The sequence below is a fragment of the Mirounga leonina genome, unplaced genomic scaffold (genome assembly GCF_011800145.1).
Source record: "Mirounga leonina isolate KUSES-001 unplaced genomic scaffold, KU_Mleo_1.0 Mir_173, whole genome shotgun sequence".
In the NCBI taxonomy this organism is placed as follows: domain Eukaryota; kingdom Metazoa; phylum Chordata; class Mammalia; order Carnivora; family Phocidae; genus Mirounga; species Mirounga leonina.
In genome coordinates this window covers 34190833-34209006 of record NW_023270447.1, presented here as the reverse complement: position 1 = coordinate 34209006, position 18174 = coordinate 34190833, and the positions used below count along the sequence as shown (strand labels likewise).

Below are 18174 nucleotides of genomic sequence, written 5' to 3'. Positions count from 1 at the left end.
AATTATTTTGAAATAAAAGGAGAAGGATGAAGAAGCCTATAATTTCTTTTGAAAATATTATTTCTATTTTCTTTTAAGTAAATTCTCTGAATGTGTGTACACATGCTCACCTGTGATGGCTAGAATTCAAAGTAGCTTTCCTTATGTGTTATGAATTTTAATATCCAGACTTACCTACAATGGAAAATTTTAGTTTTTTGTTACTTTGCTTGTTTTTTCTCTTCTCCTGCTCATATTTTTATATCTGATGGTTTTGTGTTCGATTCTTCAGTTCTTTTTTTAGAAGACAATTTTTCAAGAAAAATAGAACATGTAAGCATAGCCACCCTAAAAATAGAGGATTTGTAAAATAAAATTTACCTAGCAAGATAATACAAATACGTTATGAAGCAATAGCAATTAAAGTGTCATATTGGCATAACTACTGCCTACACCATAAATCTAAATGTTTTGTTATGACATTTTAATATTATTCTGTCACAGGCATTTGTTAATTTTTTATTATTTTTGTTCTATATTTTAAATTATATATAAAGAGAATATGTCTAACTACTCATAATTTGCAGACCTTATTTCTTTAAACACATAAAACATACATATTTTATTTTCTGAGCATGATAATTCCAATATTTGAAACTTTGTTCTTGGCTTTATACAAACTATAGTTCTCTTCATTGATAATTCTGTTTCCCAAGTGTTTTATTTTTTAATTCTTTTACTCATATACACAGTTATTTTATTCCCAATACGTACTCCTGATGCTAAGGTAGCTTGCTCAAGAGCTGATTCAAGCCTCAGGACATTCTGAGGCTGGAATAACCAACCTCTTCTTCCTGGGCACTAGGCTCTGGCACTGAATCCTGATACCTTTAGAGACCTCTCTCCTTTAATTAAGAGTTTTCTCATGGGGAAATTTGGTTTCCTTTCTGTCAGTTGATCTCAGCAGTGTAATTTAATTCCTTTACAGAGGCACTAAAAATATTGCACCTCAATTCTATGTAAATTTGCCTATATACTACATTACCCAGTCAAAAGATATCCTGTTGTCTTCTCCAAGGACAGTTGGTATTCACCTACCTTCTGTTTATAACACCAAGAAAAGTCAGTACTTGATTCTTTAAAAAAAATATATTATATATATATATATATATATATATATATATATATATATATATAATGTTCTGGGGTGTGTGGGTGGATCAGTTGGTTAAGTGTCTGACTTCGGATCAGGTCATAATCTGGGGGTCCTGGACTGAGCCCCGCATTGGCCTCCATGCTCAGTGGGGAGTCTGCTTGTTCTTCCACCCCTCCCCTTATTCTCATTCTCTCTCTCTCTCTCTCTCAAATAAATAAAATCTTTAAAACATATATATGTTCCAAGGTCACCTGGATGACTCAGTTGGTTAAGCATCCAACTCTTGCTTTTGGCTCAGGTCATGATCTCAGGGTCCTAGGATCTAGCTGCATATCAGGCTTCATACTCAGCGGGGAGTCTGCATGAGATTCTCACTCTCAATCTCTCTCTGCCCCTCCCACTACTCTCACTCTAAAATAAATAAATTTTTAAGAAAAAGTATGTTCCAAAGTAATTTGATGTCTCTATATAGAGAAAAGTAACAAATGTTCAGTGGTAGCTACTTTAAGATGGGAAGGTGGTAAGAAATAAATACATTAATAAAAGAAAGAATAAGAACCATATGATCCTCTCAATAGATGCAGAAAAAGCATTTGACAAAGTACAGCATCCTTACTTGACCAAAACTCTTCAGACTATAGGGATAGAGGGTACATACCTCAATATCATAAAAGCCATCTATGAAAAACCCACAGCGAGTATCATTCTCAATAGGGAAAGACTGAGAGCTTTCCCCCTAAGGTCAGGAACACGGCAGGGATGTCTACTCTCACCACTGCTATTGAACATAGTATTAGAAATCCTAGCCACAGCAATCAGACAACAAAAAGAAATAAAAGGCATCCAAATCAGCAAAGAAGAAACTCTCACTCTTTGCAGATGATATGACACTTTATGTGGAAAACCGAAAAGACTCCACCCCAAAACTGCTAGAACCCATACAGGAATTCAGTCAAGTGGCAGGATATAAAATCAATACACAGAAATCAGCGGTATTCCTATACACCAACAACAAGACAGAAGAAAGAGAAATTAAGGAGTCGATCCCATTTACAATTGCACCCAAAACCATAAGATACCTAGGAATAAATCTAACCAAAGAGACAAAGAATCTGTACTCAGAAAACTATAGAATACTCATGAAAGAAATTGAGGAAGACACAAAGAAATGGAAAAACGTTCCATGCTCATGGATTGGAAGAACAAATATTGTGACAATGTCAATACTACCTAGAGAAATCTACACATGCAATGCAATCCCCATCAATATACCATCCACTTTTTTCAAAGAAATAGAACAAATAATCCTAAAATTTGTATGGAACCAGAAAAGACCCCAAATAGCCAGAGGAATTTGAAAAAGAAAAGCAAAGCTGGTGGCATCCCAATTCTGGACTTCAAGCTCTATTACAAAGCTGTAATCATGAAGACAGTATGGTACTGGCACAAAAACAGACAATAGATCAATGGAACAGAATAGAGAGCCCAGAAATGGACCCTCAACTCTATGGTCAACTAATCTTTGACAAAGCAGGGAAGAACATCCAATGGAAAAAAGACAGTCTCTTCAACAAATGGTGTTGGGAAAATTGGATGGCCACATGCAGAAGAATGAAACTGGACCATTTCCTTACACCACACACAAAAATAGACTCCAAATGGTTGAAAGACCTAAATGTGAGACAGGAGTCCATCAAAATCCTAAAGGAGAACACAGGCAGCAACCTCTTCGACCTCAGCTGCAGCAACTTCTTCCTAGGAACATCACCAAAGGCAAGGGAAGCAAGGACAAAAATGAACTATTGGGACTTCATCAAGATAAAAAGCTTTTGCACAGCAAAGGAAACAGTCAACAAAACCAAAAGACAACCGACAGAATGGAAGAAGATATTTGCAAATGACATATCAGATAAAGGGCTAGTATCCAAAATCTATAAAAAACTTATCAAACTCAACACCGAAAGAAGAAGAAATGATGCAATCAAGAAATGGGCAGAAGACATGAACAGACATTTTTCCAAAGAAGACATCCAAATGGCCAACAGACACATGAAAAAGTGCTCAACATCACTCAGCATCAGGGAAATCCAAATCAAAACCTCAGTGAGATATCACCTCACACCAATCAGAATGGCTAAAATTAACAAGTCAGGAAATGACAGATGTTGGTGGGGATGCAGAGAAAGGGTAACCCTCCTACATTGTTGGTGGGAATGCAAGCTGGTGCAGCCACTCTGGAAAACAGTATGGAGGTTCTTCAAAAAGTTGAAAATAGAGCTACCATATGATCCAGCAATTGCACTACTGGGTATTTACCCCAAAGATACAAAAGTAGGGATCCGAAAGGGTATGTGCACCCCAATGTTTATAGCAGCAATGTCCACAATAGCCAAACTATGGGAAGAGCCAAGATGTCCATCGACAGATGAATAGGTAAAGAAGAGTGGTATATATATACAATGGAATATTATGCAGCTATCAAAAGGAATGAAATCTTGCCATTTGCAATGACATGGATGGAACTGGAGGGTATTATGCTGAGTGAAATAAGTCAATCAGAGAAAGACATGTATCATATGACCTCACTGATATGAGGAATTCTTAATCTCAGGAAACAAACTGAGGGTTGCTGGAGTGGTGGAGGGTGGGAGGGATGGGGTGGCTGGGTGATAGACATTAGGCAGGGTATGTGCTATGAGCGCTGTGAATTGTGTAAGACTGTTGAATCACAGACCTATACCTCTGAAACAAATAATACATTATATGTTAAAAAAAAAGAAAAAGAAAAAAGAAGATAGTAGGAAGGGAAAAATGAAGGGGGGGAAATCGGAGGGAGAGATGAACCATGAGATGATGGACTCTGAAAAACAAACTGAGGGTTCTAGAGGGGAGGGGGGTGGGAGGATGGGTTAGCCTTGTGATGGGTATTAAAGAGGGCACGTTCTGCATGGAGCACTGGGTGTTATGCACAAACAATGAGTCATGGAACACTACATCAAAAACTAATGATGTAATGTACGGTGATTGACATAATAAAAAAAAAGAACGAAATATCAAGTTCTGCCTTACCAGACTCACCAGACTCTTACTAGTATAGAAGGAATTCTACAGAATAAATTCAAAGATGTAAGTTAAAAAAAAGAAACAAAAACAACCTCCACATAGATGAAAAACAGCACTAAATTTCTTATTCCTTTGTCAATAAATACTCTATCTCACATTTTGTTCCAGGTGTGCACAAGACCCACTGCATACAAATCCCTATATTTTGGGGATGGACCATAGGTACCAGGGAAGGCCTGTAGTGGTTCCTTTTAGGGGTTTTAGCCAATAAATGGAGGAACAGCAATTAAAAAAGTAAAGGTTCATCTAATCTTGTAAAAGACAAAAGTATTTTTTAATATAAAAGCAATAGAAACTTGAAAATAATTAGAACATTTGAGTGCATAAAATTCAAAACTGTACCAAAAAAAAAATGGTGATTTCTAGATTAGTAATCTGTTTTAAACCTTGATATATATATATAGACTTCATTAAAATTGTTATAAAAAAGATTATAAAAGAAAACAAGCAAATGACAAATGTCTAATAAGCTTTAGAAATGTTCAGCCTCATTACTAATGAATGCAATTTAAACTCACCAATAGTTTGTGTAATGCAAATTTTTATATACATAATTCAATAAAATAAGTTCATTAAAACAATTATCATTTATGGAGCACTTACTACCTTCTAGGTACTAAATGAAATGATTTACATAAAACAATTTCCTGTTTTCATTTATCAACCGTATGAGGTAAGTATTTTTCCTTAAAGAGAAAACTAGACCAAGAATTTGTCAAGTCTTCCCAGTTCCAAATCTGGTTAACTTTATGGTCCAGCAATAACCATTATACTAAACCTTTTATAAGCAGTTATTCTTTTTTGACTATCTAATTAGAAAATGAATACTTTAATGATGTTGTGTTAGCTAGTATAATAAAATAAGCACTATCATTATCTGTTGATACATTTATACATTGATACACTTCTAGAAATAATTATCCAATCTATATTAAGAACCATAGAATAATGAAAACACTTGGATCCAGTGTTTTTCTTCCAGAAATCTATCCCAAGACAAAATCTGATATGCAAAGATTTGTGCAGGATGTATGTATGTGTGTGTGTGTGTATATATATATATATATATATATATACATATATATATATATATCTGGCAGTACTATTTACAATAATAAAAGATTGGAAACAGACTAACAGTATGGAAGTAGGTAAACAAATGATCAGATGTCTTGAAAATGAGATACCATGCAAATGCTAAAAACTACACCTCATGAATATTTAATCACATGCAAATTTTCCCAGATATAATATTAACTCAAATTCTTTGAAAACAGGCAGCAAAAATTAGGAAACACTGGGCTGTGCCCAGCTTTGCAGCATCCTGTTTGCAGAAATGTCAGGAAAGAAATGGATGGGAAAGGGAGTGACTGTGTAAGCAGAGCATATTAACTGGGGTCCAATTTCTGTAATCATTGAAAGAGCTGCAGGAGAAAATGTGACACAACTGCAACAATGTGCTATCTTTATATATGGCAACATTCAGCTGTATTTTGTTACGTGCTTTAGGTTACATTTATGATAACTATTGTACTTACATTGTATTTGCACTTTTATGTGTGTTAAAATACACATACACACACATATAAAACTAAGCCAAATGTTATCGGTGGTTATTACTAGATGTTAACGTTATGGATTACTTTTATATTCTTTGTTATAGTCTTTTTTTCTGAAGTTTTACAATGACTATGAATCACTTTTATGTTAAGAATAAAGTAAATATAATTGTAAATAGCACTGCCGCCTAATGCAAATGGCTATTTTGAGGGTTAAGTAAAATAGCATACATAAATAACCAAAGAACTTACTACACAATAGATAACTTTAGAAAACTAACTCTAAAATTGGTGAATACATCCCCTTAAGATAATGTATGTACAGCTGTTGGCTCTGAAACTAGCTACTGGATATCAAAAATTAAAATTTATATATTCCTTCATAATTTTGTCTTCTTTACCATCATGTACCTCCTATTCCAGGGAGAAAGCACGGATGAAGAGACCAAGATTAAAGCCATAGCAAAATATTATCCCACTGCTTTATAATTATGTAATGTTTCAGATGCTGGGGTTCTCAAGAAAGGAGAAACAGGGAAATGTCGTTCACTCCTGTAGTGTTCTCAAACTTCAGGATTCTCATGTCTCCATAGGGTATATCAGAGAAGGATGGTGGGGAAGGTGAGAATGAGGCTGGAAAAAGTTCTTCAGGTAACTATAATATACCTCTCCTCCCATCTTCTTAAAAACAGTTGTATTTATTATTCCCTTTCTACAAGTCCATATTTAGAGCCACACAATAATCTTTTCTAGGGAAGTTTGAGTGAATGGGATAGATTGTGGTTTACCACATGGATCAGAACCACAAATCTGATAGCACCAGAGCAAAACTTATTTTACGTAAATCATTCAGTGATAATTTCTTTTTTTTTTTTTTAAGATTTTCATTTTATTTATTTGACAGAGAGAGAGACAGCGAGAGCAGGAACACAAGCAGGGGGAGTGGGAGAGGGAGAAGCAGGCTTCCTGCCGAGCAGGGAGCCCAATGCGGGACTCGATCCCAGGACTCTGGGATCATGACCTGAGCCGAAGGCAGACACTCAACGACTGAGCCACCCAGGCGCCCAGTGATAATTTCTTTAAAACTGTTGTTTCTTCTGGACTTCTCAGTGTTATTTGAGAGAAACAATCGCTGAAGTAGGAAAGGGTCTTACATTCGATTTGTGATCCCTCACTCTTGCTCAATGCCTGGAAGGCTTATCAGGTGTAGACCATTAGGAGGGGATGGTGTTTACTTTCTCTCAGCCTGTCACATGTGTACAGGGAACTGGGGCAAAATACTTTAGCTTTCTCATCGTGGTCACCTTGCACTTGACCTATAGCCAGCCGTGGATGGGTATCTTCTTCCTGTTCTCCCTCCTTTGTTTTCCAAGACCTCTCATCTATTCCTGTAGTCCTTCCTGGGTTTTCTTAAAGTCCAATTTACTAAGCGGGTCTCACTGCCCTATTTTTAAGGATGCATCTTTGAGTTTCTTCAGAACATAGTCTAGGAGACTAACAAAGCCTGCCCCACCTCCCAACCTCCACTAATAATTACTACCTATGATACACACCTGATGAGCAATTATAGCTAACAAAATCTTTACTTTTGTCTCAAACACCATCCCTCTTAATCCCTTCAGTGTAGAGAGAGAAGAATGAAGCCGATACAACACCCCATTCTGCCATACAAATATTAGAGCAAACCAAATATCCATCCTACATCTCAAAATAAGAGCTCCATATTCAACTATTGCTCCTCTGTAATTTATGAGAAAACCAGAAAGGTGGCACTGTTCCAGGTTACAGCATGGTTATTTCTTTATGAAATAATCCATTCTATAAATCAGTTAAGTTTTTAAAACAGAACTACATAGAATGTAGGACAGCAAACAAATTCAGTGAAACAAAGACCTCTTTAACAGGCAGGGAGACCCTAGGACTTCCTGTGGATGGCTTTCAAATGTAGTCTCACCATTAATTCTGTGTTGCTGCAATTTTTGCTTCTCAATTTAAAAGTTGACATTGACTTGTAATTAAGCCTGTCTGGGCTTGCAGGCTGGGTGAACTCAAGGGAACGTCTGGCACTCTCTTGGTTATAATTGTCACTGTTGTGAAAAGGGATGGCATTAGTTTAATGAGAACTATGAGCTACAAAACCACAATTAGGTCTTTCCCTATGGTGGGTGAACCATCGTATGTGTGCCAACAGGAGCATAAAAATGTTTGAGGCTGCCAGTGGAGAGGTGGTAGATACAAATCCAAAGTGCCTAGAAAATGCATGGTTAACCATGAGAAAACATTTCTGTACAGCATGGGGGAAAGAATGGGAGAATATTAATCAGCTAAAATGTAGAGTAGGAGAACTCTTTTAGTTGACTTTTAAAAATGCACCTACAATCAAAAGAAGAAAAAAAAAAGACACAAACACCACTTATAAACATCTCTGTCCAAGCAAGAGTTGGAAAACAGCCGTTGTCAGAATCCAGACGGAAGAGTGTATTCAAATGAGGGAATGGCAATTTTAATTGCTGGAAACCCTAAGGGCAAGCTATCCTCAGCAACATGAATTAAATGCTGTGGGACAAAGAACAACTTCTGCATGGATAGACCATCTGCACTACACTGATCTTGCCAAGAAACAAGAAAGTCTGCAATTGACGTTGTAATAACAAGATACCAGGACCTTGGTCCCTCCATAGTTTTCTAGGGCATCTTGGGTGAGACAGCTTCCAGGCTGGCCTGGCAGAGAGGCAAGGGTCTAGGTCCCCCTGAGTTGAGGAAATGGAATTAAATCCAGAGAAAACAGGTTGAAAGTGTTTGCTAAGCAGAGTACTGGAGAGAAAAGAGAGTTGTGCCCAGAAAGAACTTGTGAGAACTGCACAGAATTCCCATCAGGTATTTAGTTGTGTACTGATCAACACGTGCATATGATGATATCAACTGAGCCTAGGGAGTATAGGGGACAGTACTTGGAGATGTCACTCTTTTCCAGTTACAAACTTCAGAAACAGTTTATTGCCAACCTCTACCTCTAGCACTACCTAACATCATTTTTTGAACTTAGCCCCTTATTGCCCACCAACCTTGATCTCCCAGATTCGTCAGAATTATTCCACCAAGGTGGAGGCTGTGGTCAACTGTTTGATCAACATGCATCTGCAGGCTTCTTACACCTACCTGATCAACATGCATCTGCAGGCTGCTTACACACTCTGTGCCTGCCCCGAGAACCACGTCCTAGATGAGCAGGTGAAACTTATCCAGAAGATGTGACCACCTGACTAAATGCTGCAGGCTGGCTGGTCCCCAGGCTGATTTGGGCAAGTATCTCTTCAAAAGGCTTACGTTCACGGACAACTAAGGGCGTCCAGAGCCCAGCAGCCTTAGAGGGCTCCCTCTGATATCCCCCTACTGTCTGAGCCTCTCCCTGCAGCCCACAGGCAACTTTTTAAGCAACCCCATAGCCTTTCCCCAAACCCTGGACCAAATGGAAACAATAAGGCTTTTTTCATGAAGAAAAAAATAAAGAAAAAACACCTGTGAGTGGACCCCCGCAGTCCAAACCTGCATTGTTCAAGTGTCCACTGAATATGTGTTGCAGGTTAAGGGGACGCTAACAGAAAAGTTATAGAAAAAAATGAGAAATATTTGTTCACTAAATTTAAAAGCTTTTCACTTTAAGAAGATAAATCTAACATGTACACTGTAAGTGCAACCAAAAGTAGAGCTGTGATATGTCATTAAATGATTCTGTGTGCTTCAGAACAACAGGGGTGAATGGAAGAAATATTGTCTAATAAAATCAAAAAAGACTTCCTGAAGGAAGCACCATTAGAAGCCTTGAAAGTCTTTCAGCAAGTAGAGTGAGGGAGAATAAAGGGAGAATGTTTTATACATTTTTAGTAATATGAACAACCCTAGAATGCAGAAGGGTACAAAGTGACTTTGGGGAAAACCATGGAGTTCATTCTGATGTGTGAAGGGAAATCAATTTTGAGATTAATGCAGAAATTGGGTTAATAAAAGATAGTGATGAGCCTCAAACTATGTCTCAGAATTAATATATTCTGTGGGATTGTAGACCAATGAAAAATTTTTGAATGGAGAGTGGTAAGGTAATTCTGGTAGAGTTTTGAGTTAGGGAAGGGAAAGGAATAACACCAGCCAAGACACATTTGAGGTACTCCGTCTTCTGGTCAACATGGAGGAACAAGGACTAGCTTTATTTTCTCACCTGAAGCAACTAAAAAAATCACACAAAACGTATGAAAAAATAAAACCAAAGACATTGAAAATCAGACAACAAAGGTCAATGGTCTCTGACAGATGGTGAAAGAGGTAGGTCTTTTGACTGCACTAGCTCATTGCCTAGGAAAAGTCTCTAGGTCCCCCTGAGTTGAGGAAATGGAATTAAATCCAGAGAAAACAGGTTGAAAGTGTTTGCTAAGCAGAGTACTGGAGAGAAAAGAGAGCTGTGCCCAGAAAGAACTTGTGAGAACTGCACAGAATTCCCATCAGGTATTTAGTTGTGTGTACTGATCAACACGTGCATATGATGATATCAACTGAGCCTAGGGAGTATAGGGGATAGTACTTGGAGATGTCACCTAGCCAGGAAGAGCTACTGTTCCCAACAGCCAGAGTGGAAAACCCCATAATAAAAGAGGCTTTGGTTAGCGTACCGAGAAGGGTACTGTCCCAGTCCTGGAGAAAATTAACCTTAGACTAACTGGTGCTCTAAGCCTATTAAAGCTGGCAGGCAGATTTCTAAAGTAGCCCTTAGCGGCCCTCTTGGTGCAGTGGGCAGTGCGTCAGTCTCATAAAGTAGCCCTCAAGATTCTTGTCCCCTGAGGTAGGTGCTCTGTATGATTCCATCTCTTAGAGTATGAGCATGACCTGTGACCATGATGAGATATCATACTTATATTTAGGTTATGCTATATGCCAAAGGTGAGGAATTTTACAGATATAATTGAGGTCCCAAATTAGCTGATTTTTTTTTTTTTTTAAGTTAATGCAAATGGAAATTATCTGAGGCAGGCCCAGTTTAAACAGGTGGAGGCTCTTAAAGAAGGGCCTGACTCTTCTTGAATAGAGTGTTTTTCCTACTCTTTGAAAAAGTAAGATGCCATGCCCTAAGAGGGCCTGTGAAAGGGATACATGCCAAAGAGAGGCAGACACCTCTAGGAGTTAAGAGTGGATCCTGGCCGACAGCCAGTCAGAAAATTAGGACCTCAGTCAGACAGCTGCAAGGAACTGAATTCTGCCAATAACCACATGAACTTGTAAGAAGATTCTGAGCCCCAAGAAACAATGCAGCCCAATCAGGATCGCAATCCTGTGAGACTTTGAAAATTTGGCCCAGCTAAGCAGTGACCAGTCAGCTAATCTACAAAAACTATGAGGTAATAGAAGGGTGTTATTTTAAATCACTAACTCTGTGGTAATTTGTTATGCAGCAATAGAAAACTAATACACTAAGTAAATCTGAAAGTAAGACTTAAAAAGATCAAACTGTTTACAGAGAACTTTAGGTTTGCAAACAAAGATCAAGGATACTTATAGGCCTACAAATATATCAAATGCCCAACAAAATAAAATTCATAATGTCAGACAACCAATAAAAATTACCAGTATTCAAAGAAGCAAAAAAACAAAACAAAACAAAAAACAACTCACAAAGAGAAAAAAATAGATCAAAGCTGACTCAGAAATTGTACAGATTAATTAGTAAACAGATATGTAAAATATTAAATATATTTTAAAATATAATAACGACATTAATTACTAAGTCTGTATTTATGTTCAAGAAACTAGAAGACATAACATGGAAAATAAAAAAGATGCAACTCTAACTTTCAAGAGATAAGAAATACAATGTGTGATGTGAAATACACTACATGAAATTAAAGATATATTAGACATTGCAGAATAGTGAACTTGACCATACAACAAAAGATACTAAACAGAGAGATGAAAAAATATTGGAAAAAGAATCAGTGATGGATAGCACAATTTCAAAGAGCCAAATATATGGGTTATAAAAGTCCCCCCAAAAAAAGATTTAAAAAATTTAAAAAATAATCGCCAAAAGTTTTTTCAAATCAAATGAAAACTATAAACCCATAAATATAAAAATCTTAATCCCAATGAAAAAAATACACCAAGATACATGATCATAAAATTGCTTAAGACCAGTAATTTAAAATATCTTAAACAGAGCCAGAGGAAAAAATATGCATTATTTATGAAAAACCAAAATAAGGATGACAGTGGCAGAGTTCTCATCACAAACAGTGCAAGCTACAAGACAGTAGAGCCGCATTTTTAAAGTGCTGAAAGAAAAAAAAATATTAAAGTAGCTTTCCTTATGTAGTTGAGCTATCTTTCAAAAACCAAAAATATTGTAATAAAGGCTTTTCATATATACAAGAGCTGAATTAGTCGCTAGTAAACTTGTACAAAAGTAAATATTGAAGGAATTCCTTTAGTCAAGAGGAAAATGATAAAAGGAAACCTAGTTTTACATGAAGAAATGAAGAGCATTGAAAATGGTAAAGACATAATAAAAATGGTATAGATATAAAGAATTTTTCTTAGTATTCAAATATTTTGAGAAAAGATAATGTTGAAAGTAAAAATAACAACTTGTGTGGTACATAATATGTGTAGAAATAGAATGTGTAATAACAGTAACATAAAGGCCAGGAGAGGAAAAATGTGTATTTTTATGAGGCCCTTGTTGTATATGGTAAGTTGTATATTATCACTTGAAGGTATGTTGTATCTTATAAAGCTTAAAGCAATTAACATAATATCAAAATAAGGGGTTATAGCTAATATAACACAAAATGAAACAATAAAAATTATTCAATCCAAAAACAGGGAAAAAAGTAGTGTCTATTCTTCCAATTCTGTCTTCATCAATAGACCAATATTATATTGTGATGCTCGAAACTCTGAAGTTATCTTAGATCCTTCCCTCTCCATTATATACACTCAATCATTATTTTATTTTATTTTTTTTTGAGAGTGAGACCGTATGTGTATATGTGAACAGGCTCACAAGCTGGGGTGGCGAGGGGCAGAGGGAGAGGGAGAGAGAGGATCTTTAGCAGGCTGTACGCTCAGCACGGACGGAGCTCAGCGCAGGGCTCGATCTCACAATCCTGAGATCATGACCCTGAGATCATGACCTGAGCTAAAATCAAGAGTCCCGTGCTTAACCAACTCCTCCACCTAGGAACCCCACAATCATTAAATCCTTTGATTTTCTGTCCTAAGATCTCCAAGATGTATCTCCCTCTCGTGTTTCCTCAGATTGTCCATTCCCTCATCATCCGCTATTAATCACAATTCTCTTCTCTTTGTCTCCAGGCATGCCTCTCTCATCCATCATTTACACAGCTTTTCGGATATAAGAATAATCATGGCATAGAAGCTGAGACAGGGAGGAGAATGTTATTTTAGGTCGGTTTATCAGGCAGGACCTTTATTGGGAGACACCATTTGTGTGGAAATCCTTATGAGAACTCTCGGAGGACAGTGCTCCAGGTGCAGGGCTGAACTCTCAACCACATTTTATTTCTGTACCAGCAACTTCCTCATCATCAGGATAAGACTATAACTAAGGCTTCCTAAATGTCATAATGGAAAGCCAACTTTTCTACCTGCATGTCTAGAATCTAAAACATATGGGTAACACTTTAATCGACAATGCAGAATATCATCACTCCAGTCTCTTGCCAAAGCATTTGCAACTAATTGATCCAGCACTTGCCAAAAGCTCAGCTGAGAGTCTAATAGCTGATTGAGAGGGTCATGTTCAGTAAACTCTATTCTTATATTAAATCACATATGCAATGTATATTTGGTATATTACCTTTTCTGCAGAAATGCTATCACTGAATAGTAATTCGATGTTATGATCTCAGATCTATATTTTTTAAAAGAAGGACAATTTATAGTCTACTTATAGATGATAAGATACTAATTTATAAAACATTTGCCTATCTGTCAAAAAATCATGGCTGAAGAAGGCATGTATTATGCAGCTTGCATAGTAGTCATATGGTCAATTCTCTAAGTAGATTCTTGGAAAAATAGTTTCAAGACAAACTTTTTAAATCTACAGTGTATTTCACGTATAATGTACTCTTCTCAATTTTAACATCCTCCATTCTGTCCAGGTTTAATTATTTGTGTATTCTACTAGAACCTGTCAACAGATCTCCATATCTTCAGTGAGGGGCTCTGTTCCAAATGCGTTCTACTATTATTACCACAGTCCTTACCCTGAAACATCACTTTAATCATAAAGCTATTCCAAAGCAATGCTGGTAAAGTCCATTCTAGCTATTGAATCTTATTTTTCAATACTCTTCTACCTATGGCTTTTACTTTAGCCAGGCCACTTTACTGCCAAAACAGGACATTTTAATGTGGTCCTTTCAATTTCTGGATTTTTTTTTTTTTTTTGGCTGGTTTCTTATCACATTTTAATTCAATGAGAATTTTTGAGGAAAAGTCTGGGGATACAGCAAGACTCAAGAATGGGCAGAAAGTAAGGGAAGACATGAGAAGTGTGATGTACATATGTTAATTCATATTTTGTTTAGTAATCAGTTTTACAGACTAGTTTCTTTGAGGGGATAGAAAACAGATGTGAATATTAAACTATCTCTTATACCAAAATAACCTTGTCAAGATAACTATGTGAAAGACCATGTTCCATTCCCTCCTTTTCTACTGCATTCCCCATGCTTTTTCCCAACACCGAGCCTTATTTTCTTGTTCTCACATGGTACTGTCCTTTTCCAGCCAGAACTGTCCTTAACTCCCAGTTGAATCACTCCATCAAAATTTCAGAGTTGGAATTGACCTTTTCCTGTCAATTTCTATAGAATCTTGTCAGAAACTCTCATATTTTCTTTTCATTCTTTTTTATGTCTGCTTTTTTCAAAGTGACATTATCTTGATAGCCTCACCACAGTCACCCTAAAGATAAAGTGTTTGATAAATATTTGTGTCCCTTACAGGGCTTGTCATAGTGCTGCACATATTGATAGGATTCACTAAAAATCAGATGGTTGATGAACCAATAAAGCCTTGTGCTAATAAAAGTAATCTGCAAGCTTTGATTTTAGTTTCATAGCTAATATTTTATATAATCAAAATTCTATCGGAATAGTACATGGCTTTAATTTATTTGCAATATACAGTATACAATTTCATTTCAAGGCTCACACCAGATACTCAGTACATATCATAGGTTTCTTGTTAAAGACAGGGAACCAAACCACAACAAAATTAAAGATTTGCCCAAGATCATATAGCTAATGGGTCTTGTAGCTGAGATCCTTCACATCTAGTATTCTTTCTAATGGATACCTTATTTTTCTTGTGTGAAATATATATCCGTTATTAACACAGAAATCATTTAAAAAGTAGAGTGTAAACAACACTTGGGGGGTTCAAAAGTTTGCAGATTAATAAATTAAAAATTCTATTTGAATACCTATAAAAATATGTTTATTATAAATTTCATGTATGAATTTATAAAAAATACCAAGAATTTAAGTAATTCTCTGTTTAATCAGTTGCTATGTTGTTTTCTTCCTAAGTAAATTTGTATTCAGTAATTACAACATCCAAAGGATACTGTGTGAAATGTACTTCTATTTTTTACAATTCAAAAATCTGTGCCCAACACAAAATTGTCTTACAGCACAAAAGTATGAAAATTCAAATATTTTATATGCATAAACATGAACAGCCATCGTAATTAAAACAATTGGCAAAGATAGTATCAGGGTCAGATGACAGAAGGAAAATGGATCATGACTGACTTTCTGGTTGTTTTGTAAAATGCGTTCTTAAATAACAAGCTATATCGTATCTTCGTTCATTCATACAAATCTCAACAAATATGAGTTGAGCACCTATTTAGTGGTTCATACATAGCCTTTCTTCACAAAGCACAAGCAATAAAATCTGGTAAGTTGACCAAAGTACTAAGGGTAAGGTTAAAAAATAATGAACTTTCTTATGAGGAAGTTCAAAATGACTTTAATATTACAAAATGCACATTTCCTATGGTTTCCTAGGATAGCCTTAGATTACTACAAAAAATAAGTTTGTACTCTTTCTCACTCTGGAATTTGTATACCAAGAAAATAGGCATAAAATTTATCTTAATTTATTTCTAAACATACTTTTGGCTATCTAGCACAGTTCCAGGCAATCCAGAAATTCTCATTCCTACAGCCATCATAGGGTCTCTCAGTTTCCATGATCATATTCATAGCAAATATCCCTTCAGTCATCGTCAGTTCCTTGATAGTGAAGCAAAATGGAACCTGGGCTTTGAAGTCAGGCAAGGAGCCCAAACCCCAGTTCCTTAATTCATTGACTGCGTGACCTTGAGCAAGTTAGTTGCCCACAACTGTATCTGTAAAAGATAAATATTTATGTATAGAGCTATTTCTATATAGCTGAGTAATGTATGGCTATACAAATATATATATAACATATATAATAAAAAAAATGCTTCATGGAATTGTTGCCAGGATTAAATGACATAAGCCTGTAAAATGATTAACAGAATTCCAAAGACAGAGTAAAATTTAAACAATTGCAGTTACTACTATATCTTATTGTCAAATTCTCCTAATTCAATTTGCTATCTCATATGCTTCCTTCTGTTTAATGTCATTTCTCCAGCACTACCAGACATATTTTACTTTCACTTAGTGAGAGGTTAGAAGTTGTTTTTGCTTTTTATTCTTTTCATATTTATGCATTAATTATTATCCTTGATTCTTAATATTTAACAATAAAATTGGCAGTTTCACTAAGGCAACCAGAAATATATCCATATTATCCGATAGAATGTCATTTTATAAAGTTTTTAAAAATTGATGAAGTTATTAGTTATGTATTAGATGCATTTGCATTTTTAAAAATTAAGTTGTTGATATTTCAACCATTATTTTAAATACAGAATTGGGTCAAATCAACTAGGAAGACAACTCATTGAATGAAAGAGTTACTTTTCAGACTGATTTGTAGAAATTGAAAAAAATAAACCTTAAAGAGTCAGTAATGCTTATTTCTATTTTATCAGACCAGTATAACTCTAAAAATTAAAAAAAAGGAAATATCTCAAACTTCGGTTATAATAAAAAAATAATCTCTAAAGATTAAAGGCCTAATAAAATAGAGGGCTATTTTATTTGAACTTAGGAGTGTGTGTGTTTGTATGTGTGATTGTGAGTTTATACACATATAATAAAGACATTGGTTATTCTGATTTTCATATTTTAAATAATATTTTCTCACTTTGATCTAAGTGCATTCTCAGTAATATCTTTTTAAATTCAAAAGGATGTTTTTCAGTCATTTAAGTGCCAGCATTATGAGAAAACATTAGAACCAGTGCCTAAAGAAAAACAAGTGGCTTAGTTTTCATTCATTAAGCTGGAAAAAAATCCCACAAAAATTTGTATGCATTAAAATTGCATAAATGATAATACAGTAATCCTAGCTCTAATTCTGACATGAGCTGTTAAGAACAAACCATATGTTATGTTCATAAATGTATTAAATACACACAAATGAGTCTCACTTATGTAAGAAGATTTCTAAATTATAATGTTTAGATTATGAATAGAGTGCTGATCAGAATTTAAAAAAAATGAAATTCCAGAAATATGCATATTCTGCGATATCTTTAGTATTCCAGTGTGAGTAAGCAACAAACAACCAGTTTGCCATGTGCCCTTTATATCTGAAAGGCCACCTGCCAGCTCATTCCCATTTTCCCCTCAATGGGTTATCAGATGAATATAAATTAGTACAGTTAGGAGATTTTCAATAAGAGCTGCATTTCCTACTCCATTGTGAAATGGGTCATATGGCAGCATATACTTTGATACTGCCATTTAGATCCAAAGTCATGAAGTGCAACTTGCAAATCATTGTCCCCCAAATGATTATCGCACATGGGCTAGGCAGCATGACAATGACTGAGTGTCAATTAGTCCAGTCCAAAGGCAACCAGTCCAAACTGTTAGGGATTTTTAAAACAAAACATGTGTTCCCAATTCCCTTTAATACCCAATTGGCAGCACGTCACTGGCAAAATCTGCTGCTCAGGGCAAGTTGTTAATGTATCTTTCTCAAAGGTAACAAACAGATGTGAAAAGAACTGGTCAAGAAGGAGAGCATATTGCTCTAGTTAACACAAATCAAACTCTTAATAGGAATGAAAAAATATGCAGATAATCTATTGTGATGTTTGTAACACCTGCCAACTTTAAAATAACAAAGAGGAATTAATGTTCCTCTCCTGAAAATTTGTATCTCATTGCATCA

At 35.7% G+C, this 18174-nt stretch overlaps 1 long non-coding RNA gene across 1 annotated transcript in view; it reads right to left on the bottom strand.

Annotated features, from left to right (window-relative positions):
• Positions 1-309: 309 nt before the first annotated feature.
• The window catches only part of LOC118020198, a 73050-nt gene continuing 55185 nt past the window's right edge, over positions 310-18174 (bottom strand). The window contains exon 3 of the long non-coding RNA XR_004681832.1: positions 310-327. This is a non-coding gene — a long non-coding RNA (uncharacterized LOC118020198). The remainder of the gene's footprint in view (positions 328-18174) is intronic.